Source organism: Glandiceps talaboti, chromosome 4 (genome assembly GCF_964340395.1).
Source record: "Glandiceps talaboti chromosome 4, keGlaTala1.1, whole genome shotgun sequence".
In the NCBI taxonomy this organism is placed as follows: Eukaryota; Metazoa; Hemichordata; class Enteropneusta; family Spengelidae; genus Glandiceps; species Glandiceps talaboti.
Window position 1 is genome coordinate 7,195,597 of NC_135552.1, and position 8,015 is coordinate 7,203,611.

Consider the following 8,015-nt stretch of genomic DNA (forward strand, 5'->3'; position numbering starts at 1 on the left):
TGAGCGGCTGCCTCACGATGATATCATAGATAGTGCTCTCGGCATGGAGATTGCACATCGTACATAGAATGCGCATGCATAGTCATAGTACCGCAATGCATCATTGGGTAAAACCACCAAAAACACATCCCATAGTATATAGGATGCGCATGCATTCTAGTCATTGCATGTTGCCGCTTGCGGGCGCTGTGCACGCTATTAAACAAAAAATGTATGTGCATAAAATAAACCATAAACAAATAGCTATAAATATACATTCAAATATAACATAAACTGTATATTGATACATGGTCCAATACATATAGTATGGCACCACAACACCACCATAGATATGACCTCTCTATTGCACGCCATGAGTTGCATTATGTCATCTTGTGGTCATTAAAACATAGTTCACTCAATCTAAGAGATATCCTAGAACGTTTTGTTACTAAACCATGAATATTTTGTATGTCCGTGAATAGACAATCATACTTCTCATAGGGTTCCTATCTAAAGAGCTTTATACATGTGAAACAATGGATTTTGGTTAGCAATTTACCAGATACACTTAAAATTACTGAAAATGTAACATGTAAAATTAACTATGCAGTGTGCAGTATTATGCATTGAGAATAGAGTGTCTTTTGCAAGAACAAAAGAATGTTTCCTGTCAACAGATGGGGGGGGGGTCATTGTGTTTTTTTATTTGTCAGAGGGGGAGGTGGATTGTTCTGTGGGTGAATTGCAGGGGGGTCACTATTTTTAAGTACAACATGAACAAAAAGTCACCGTCCCAGCCCCGGCCGTAAAAACTGATCGCTCCCTTACTGGCCTATTTTCATAATTTCAAGCCTACTTTAAAGTGTACATGCAAAAAAAAAATTCGTAATTATGTTTATTTTGCCATAAAAATAAATGAAATTGCATTCACACCTCTAAATATTATGCGCATTGGCAAGAAAGTCGCAAAAATACTTGCCCCCTTTAATCCCCTATGTGCTTCGACTAACTTCGGCACCTCAACCAGCTCACGAAAGGTGTCGAGGTCCCACGTTTTACAAAAGCCTTCTAAGCCTTTGTGTAATGTTTACTTATGAATAACTAATTACGCTTGCCATATAGTATTATCTGTAACTGTACATACTGTGGTGTACCAGTTTAGTCTTCAGACAACAATGGTTCCTTGGTGTTTTGTCGTCAGCACCTGCAGTGAAACGATCACACTACACACATTTCCGAGTGACATAACTGAGTACTCATTTTGTCAGTGCTGTAGGTAATAATGGGTGAAGGCAGTTGAAACAATTCGTAAAAACCAGCCAGTGACGCCATACAGTGAAAGCCGGTAAATGTTACTGGGGCCGGGGTTCTCCTCGCCACCGGTGTTGCCATGATCAAAGCGAAAAAAAGGAAAACAAATAAAATAATTTGAAATGATGTTTTCAAGAAAGCAAGTTAGCTTCATAAAAAATTTTTTGGAAACAATGTGTAGTCCGATTGTATGTTTTGATTTCCATGTTGCTGGGAGTCAATCGTTTTCATTGTGATACATCACATGTACATACAGTCACAATCATATCAAATAAAAAAGACGCAACGCGCATTATAATGTTGCTATTTTTGTTTCCATTGTTTTGTCTACCTGAACAATTACTGTGTCATGCCAATCACGTGTCAAAAGTAAAGTACAGTCAGCACTTCACGCTCCCAGGTCAAATAACTTCCACAACATAAGACATGTCTATCTATCAAACACTCAAACAAAAATGGTCTGAGACAATACGCAATACACCACAATACGGTCGGCTACAGTGAACACGGGCCGTGCTATAAAAGAAGATGAAACCACTTCATGTCACTGTGTGGATGGTAATGAACACAGTAAAAAAATGAAATAAAGTGTGTGTACACATACATCGTAGCTTTCAAGAGGGATGGTTATCCAACAAAACGTTCTGCTCTAACGAATTTGTGGGTCTCCTTTTGCGAAGATTTTGAATGGTCATACTCGATCGAATGTACTGTTACGACACATGCTACATCTGAACAACTTGAGAGAATATTATGGGGAACTCTTGAAGCCATTCTCATCCGATCTCTGTATGTCCATGGGTACGGAAATATTAGATAATTTTCGTTTCGATTAGATTGTCTGAGGGAGCTTTTTTCCACCCATTGAATAGTTATGTCAACAAAGGACGCTGAAAACAGCCTTCACTTTATGTAAACAACACAGCTTCACTAGGACGTAAACAATAGGCTGGATGGTCTATGTTGTGGTACAAGACAGCAAGGCATAGTCAGAAAACAAACACTAAGCTTGCATGGTTGATATTTAAACACAGGTATACTATTACATATAATGTGTACTAGCCATGACGACATTTGTCTGTGAAATTTACATCAGAAAAAAACCTTATAAAGCAGAGTCATTCAGTCTCTGTGGTTGACCAGACCTTCCTCACTCATTCACTACCAGAGGAGCTATCGTTACTGCTAACAGTCGATTTGAATGAATTTGGCTAAATCACACCATCAGATGTTAATGCTAGAGTATATTGCTCTATGCTTGAGGTATCTGACCAATATTCAACGTCGGGTTCTGGCGAAAACGGGTTGTGAAGTTGACCTTCTGGTTCGACCATAATGGCTTTGCATGTAAAGATACACTGACAAAAGCTTTTGTGTTCCTGCAGTGACGTCATAAAGTTCCAAACTCTGTCCTATCCATATGCAAATGAAGGTACTTGCCTGAAGGTGCTCTGCGGCTGAGCCGAGAGTGCCTCATTTTTCGCGCAATTTCTCGTATAGAATTATATTGTATTATTACAAACCCGATTTCCTTTACTTTTATGGCAAAATAAAAAAAATACGAAAAGAATTATCAACCTTTGCATGTGCACTTTAAAGATGCGTGTTGGCTTAAATATCGTTAGTTTTGTCAATGGCTAAGAATATACTTGACGAAAAAATCATACTCAAATACAGATTACAATAATATAGAGTATTAATTCAAAATTCTAAAACGATACAAATTTTGCCTATTATACTGAGAAAATGGATGCAAAATTCGAAAATCATAAGTCGCAAATTGAAAAAATTGAACCGACGAGAAGTTCGCACCCTGTTGAATTTAGTAAACGCCATTGTGGTCTCTGGGAAATTACGCAAAGTCACGGCATCGCCGTAGATACTGGACACCTCATAAAACCCCTCGGTTTAACTATTTTATTTTTGTGTTACTTCAAGCAATATCTGAGATGACGTGTCTCACTATGTCGCCCTAAAACTCTATCGTTTTACTTTTTCGAATTTTAATCCCATTCAGGAAAAAATTTTAAGTTTTCCGTCTTTCACTGGGCGGCCGCGTATTTTAGTACGCCAGGCATATGAATGTTTACGACCCTATGAAATATTGAAATTATGTAACTATGGCTTTCATAATACCATATATTATAGTACAGAACATCATGTACATGATACACTAAGTTTGAAATTGTATTCCGGTTTGCAGTGTAGTAAATATGACCGTACTCTTCGACTATGCTAAATTTAATTTACTGAGCCGTGAGCGCGTCACGTGATTGTCCAGTGAAGGTGATGCGAGTAAAAGAAACAAATAGAGTGTTCGACCTGCAGTGTACAACGTACGCCCTTGACCGTAAGTTGAACCCTGGTTCACAATTCACTGGTTGGATCAGCCTTGACCTTAGAAGCAGCTATTCGAAACATTTCTAATGTAAAATACAATAGGTATACATGAATAGACACCGGTGGAAAGATAAACAACAAGGGGCAGCAGCCCGACAAGTTCACAGGATGGCAGGATTAGTCCATCTCACCCTTGCTAGACTAGATTAAGATAAATTACACACTGTCTCACCCCTTGCCAGGTTAGGTGATGATAATACTGAGATAAAAGTGTATACATTCAGATGGGGACACACACAGCATGCAGTGTTCACGGCGAAACAAATAAACCATACAACATTCTCCCCTTATACCTCCATGCTCATATGAAGACCTGTGTAAAATTCGTTTTTATATGTTTACCGTATCTTTTGAAAGGTATTAGTTGTGCCTTCCTTACTGTGCAGTCACTGCTCCATTTATGGGGCAGTAGTATGACCCCGGGGAGTATGATTTATTGTTAATACTACTCTCCACAACTCTTTTTCTCCGTAGTTAAGTTCTCCTCGTAATTTTGGCAAAATACTTTGGTCCGGGCCGTACTCTTGCATTTCATTTTTCAGACCAGGGAGGCTCCCCATCTATACGTCCATGTTCAGGCATACGCGTACGGTTTCTTGACTTTGCTTGCTGGACTGGTTTTAATTGAACTACAAAGGTCAACCCAATCCACAACTTCTAAATCTCCTTTTGTCTTACACTATCCAATACTGATAAGACTTCACCAGCAACTCAGACAATGAGTTGGTTATAACCCGCTACTCAAACTTTAATATTAGCTCCGGTAGAGGACTGCTAATCCTGTACATGTGAAACACCGAGTCAACATTTTGACAGCTAAAGGGTATAAATTATCATAACGAATACACCGCATGTTATTAAACAATTTTTACGACTAAATACTCGAAATATTAGCATCGTCTCTTTATGTAACATTCAACTTGATAACAAAACCTACCTTAAGTTACTAGCCTGCTGTTAAACCAGTGCTGGACTGTGTAGAGAGATTTGTTTGGTATAACGTGTAATAATGTACGGGTAAACGTATCACATGATCTAACCAGTAGCAAGGTGGCTGTTTATTCATGACGTATTCATTATTTATGCAGTTACTGTCACTAGGATACGTACACAATTCCTTCTACGTTTCACATGTGAAATCATATTTCTACTAGCGCATCCTTACTAGGGTCAAGTCCCTGTCTATTATCTGTGAAACTGAGTCAGCTATATTCACTGTGCATCACTGTGAACCCGTGTATTTATCATCATTTATGAGTCCCTTTATGTTTTATATGTGAAAGTGTGTAAGTACCCATCATGCATCACTGTGAATTGCGTATTTATCGTAGTTACATTACAGTTGTGTTCTAGTTCATTTATATTTTATCTGTGAAATTGTGTCGGCTTATATATCAACTCTCCATCACTGTGAGCCACGCATTTATCTGGGAGGGTTTTTCTGGTATTTTTCTGGCAGTGTTTTATCTGTAAAACTAGGTCAGCTAAGTCGTTAGCCACTGTGCGTCATTGTGAACTGTGTATATTGTCAATACCTTGTTGTCCCTGACAACCAATCAATGTGACCTTGTTCGTTTGTAAACGCTATTGTATATGCACTGCAGACCGAAAACTCCCTATTTTGTTTCTTTTATACACCTTCACTGGATAATCATGTCTTGACGCGCTCACGGCTCAGTAAATTTATTTTAGCATAGTCGAAGAGTACGGTCATATTTACTACACTGCAAACCGGAATACAAATTTCAAACTTAGTCTTGAACATGATGTTCAGTACTATAATATATGGTATTATCAAAGCCATAGATACATAATTTCAATATTTCATAGAGTCGTAAACATTCATCATGCCTGGCGTACTAAAATACGCAGCCGCCGAGTGAAAGACGGAAAACTTAACATTTTTCCTGAATGGGATTACAATTCGAAAAAGTAAAACGATAGAGTTTTAGGGCGACATATTTGACCCGTTGTTGAGCTTTCAGGCACGGTCGGCGCTTCGTGGAATAGAAAACAAATAGGTACCGGTTCGTCCCACAGTCTCATGGCAGTCACTCTTCTTATACTAAATAAAGGCTTAAGACCTACTTAAGCCTTTATTATGTAAACCACCGTTCCGATTGGTTCAAATCATGAGCAAAATATTTCAAATCGGAATCTGCCCAAAAATGGACATACGTGGAGCACAGAATTTTTTGAACACTAATTCCTAAATTAGTATCCTGCAAAAATTGCAGAGTGTAGCCGATTATTATTGCCCGTTATCGACCCCTTATATACTACATCCCTGGTCTGTGGACAAATAAAGAAGAATGTGCACTCACGATTGAAAAATAAAAATCAGGAGTAAGTTAAGGGGTCTAGTCCTTAGCCACAGTCCTTTAAGGCTTTATTGATGTTGAACAAAGAACGAGTTTTCATCTGTCAAAATTGTCAAACATACGTATAATATAAAGTACATCTAGCTCACCTTTTTGAATACTGCATATGCCGATACTAATAACAGCTTCAGTCTCGCAGTGTAGGTGATCGGCATATGGTAAACGATGCCAAGGCTTAGATACAACATTACTTGTCACCAAGAAAAAAATGACGATAAATTTACATAACAAGATATCAACCCATAAAATCATAACATTGATAAATGAAACTTCAAACAATACAAAATTTAAAAAATGGAAATAAGTGAAATGATATGTAACGTGTCCTTTATTCAAATTACAGTTTGTATCAAAAAGTTGTAACAATTCGAGTACGTACATAGAGGACGGAGTTTACATTAGTCACTGGACACCCTGTCCTGTTGATGCATACAAGTAGAACCGTTAACCCAAATAATCTTTCGATGTAAATGTAAAACACATCCCGTCAAAACATTTGAATGAAATAATTGAATTATCGATAAATCTCCTCTTCAAGATTTACTACCAAACCAAAGTGACTGTATAGTTTCGATAATGCCAAATAAAAAAATAGTGCGTTTCCAATAACCAAACCGACCCTAGTTTAAGCCCCCGACCCTAAACATTTTTTTTTTTGCATGCATAAAGGTAAAATGGTACTTTTATTTCTTGTACAGCTTCATGCTTTTGACTCACCTGTAGTCACGTTAAAAAATGTACTCCATAGAGAAACCAGGCCGTTTTAAACTATAACAGTACAGTCTGCATAACGTGTTTGTCTACCTAACTGTGTATAACTTATAAGTGTCTTCATTTATTTCACTTTATAAATTAACCTAACACACATTCATATTCAAAGAAATTAACAGTTATATATCATTTTCGTTAATGATTGGTCAATTCTGAAAGCAATTACTACAACTAGCCTAAAGAGAGATTTTAATGTCAAGATCAAACATTATAATAACAAAAACATTTCAATATCAACTCCAGTAGAGGATTGATAATCCCGTACATGTCAACACTGTGTGAACATTTTTGACTGACTACAATAACAAAAACAAAAGTATGTGATCACAATTGCCATGAGGGCGCGATCATGCCTGCGTACCATATGCGTGTGGCTAATGTCACAGGGAGATTTTTGCTCTCGTATAATTTCTTAAGATAAAATAGCCGTTGAGAATGTTAGAGAAATTGGGTTACGTAATAGCAACAATAGGTCTAATATGAAAAATATCGCAGGGTAACCTACTTTACAAGTTAGAGAACATTCCAAGATGTAGCCATAGCAACAAATCGTGATTTCTTCACCATTAATCCAACCCTAAACAAATTTTGCATGCCGCCATAAAGGTAAAATGCCACTATTTACTTCTATTTCCGTGTACACCTTCATGCCTTTGCCTCATCTGTAGTCACTTAAAATTCGATAATCCATAGAGAAACCGGGTCTTTTTTTAGATTATAACAGTGCAGTCTGCATAACGAGTTTGGCTACTTACACGTGTCACTTATTTATTGTCATTTACTTCACTTTAACCTAAACACACATCCATATTGACAGAATTTCACAAAGTATCTGTTAAAACGTTATACATCATTTTCGTTAATGATTAATCAATTCTGAAATCTTGTAAATAATTACTAAACCTAGACCACAGAGAGATTTTAATGTCAAGATCAAACCTCAATATCAACTCCGGTAGAGGATTAATAATCCCGTACATGTCAACACTGTATGTACGTTTTGAGTGGCTATAATAACAAAAACAAAAGTGTGTGATCACAATTGTCATGAGGGCGCGATCATGCCTGCGTATACTAAATGTCACAGGGAGATTTTTGCTCTCGTACAATTTCTTGAGAGTAAAATAGCCGTTGATAATGGTAGAGAAATTAGGTTACGTAATAGCAACA